At 41.6% G+C, this 1,662-nt stretch overlaps 1 non-coding gene across 1 annotated transcript; it reads right to left on the bottom strand.

Moving 5' to 3' along the window:
• Positions 1 to 690: 690 nt before the first annotated feature.
• On the bottom strand, positions 691 to 795 carry LOC115944890 (U6 spliceosomal RNA). The gene has a single exon (XR_004079395.1). It is a non-coding gene; the product is annotated as a U6 spliceosomal RNA (small nuclear RNA).
• Positions 796 to 1,662: the final 867 nt, after the last annotated feature.

Raw genomic sequence — 1,662 nt, 5'->3', positions numbered from 1 at the left:
AAAAAAAAAAAAAGATTTTATTCATTTATTTGACAGAGAGAGAGAGCGAGAGCAGGAACACAAGCAGGGGGAGTGGGAGAGGGAGAAGCAGGCTTCCCGTGGAACAGGGAGCCCGATGCAGGACTCGATCCCAGAACCCTGGGATCATGACCCGAGCTGAAGGCAGATGCCTAATGACTGAGGCACCGAGACAACCGAGCCTACTTAATTTTTTTTTTTTTTAAGATTTTATTTAACAGATCACTCAAACCAAAGTCTAATGTAGTGAACTTCTGCTGCTTTTGCCACACAGCTTCCATCTTCCTCTACCAGTAACAGCACTTGGGTTTTGCTTTGCACAATCTCCCTCCTTTATAGGATAATCTGGTGGGCCTATCCATCAAGGAACCCCGTATCGCCCTGGCCAAGGTGGGTGAGGGGCCAATGACACCCTCTCCTTGGAATCTTGAACAGAATGGCAAAAACACCTGGAACCAATTCACCCAGATGTAGAAACCCTCCATTAGTTCCTTCCACTTAGCCAGATCCAAGACTCTCCTGGTTCACACTTTTTTTTTAATTGAAGTACAGTTGAGACAATGTTACATTAGTCTCAGGTATGCCACAGTGCTGTGACAACTCTATAGTTACGCTATGTCCACCACAAATGTAGCTAGCAGCTGCCACCACTGACTGCTATTATAATACCACTGACAAACAGGACGCTTCACAGCTTTGCATGTCGCCCTGGCACAGGGACCATGCTAATCTTCTCCTTATCGGTTCAATTTTAGTACATGTGCTGCCAATGCGAACAGCCTTGGTTCGCACTTTTTTTTTTTTAAGCTTTCCCTTACATTCTGTGACTGCCCATTTCCTTCTAATAAAGTCCTCTTCTGCTTAAGTTAGCTAGAGTCCCTCTCTGCTGCTTATGACCAAAGGAACTTGACGGGAACGTCTAATAAAAATGTCTGAGGTTTGTTTGTGCTTCTATTTGCCATTATAACTTACTACAGTGGCTTGCAAACTCCTCTGACCTAAAAAAAATTTTACCTCAAGATCTAGTAAGCATACACACACACACACACACACATATATTATGTATACATACATATAACTGAAACAAAACTTTTGCTAAAAATGTCCACCCTAACACTCTGATAGTGCTAATTCTATTTCTTTTGTTTTGAAGACTTTATTTTGTTTAGAGCAGTTTTAGATTTACAACAAAATTGACAGGAAGGTACAGAGATTTCTCATATACTCCCTATCCCCACACAGCATAGCTTTCTCCATTACCTATCTCACTCACCAGAACAGCACATTTGTTATCAGGAATGAACCTACAAACTGACACATCATTATCACCCAATGTCCATGGTTCCCCTTAGGGTTCACTCAAGTAAAGTGAATAATGTACATTCTGTGGGTTAGGACAAAAAAAAAAAAAAATCCTCTGTGCTCTATTCCTCTCCCCTCAAAATTCCTGGCAACCACTGATCTCTTTATTATCTCCACAGTTTTGCCTAGTCCAGAATGTCATATAATCGGAATCCATTTCTTTTCTAATGCTAGGGTTCTAACCCACTAAGTTGACTTCAGACCCACTGGTAGTGATGATCTGCAGTATGAAAAACATTGGCTCACTGTACCTGCTGCATCTGCCTCCAACAATAAAAATAA

The sequence above is a fragment of the Leptonychotes weddellii genome, unplaced genomic scaffold, assembly GCF_054177405.1.
Source record: "Leptonychotes weddellii isolate Sample4059 unplaced genomic scaffold, ASM5417740v2 HiC_scaffold_15534, whole genome shotgun sequence".
Lineage (NCBI taxonomy): Eukaryota > Metazoa > Chordata > Mammalia > Carnivora > Phocidae > Leptonychotes > Leptonychotes weddellii.
Note: the sequence above shows the minus strand (reverse complement) of the source record. Positions and strands in the feature narration are given on the sequence as shown.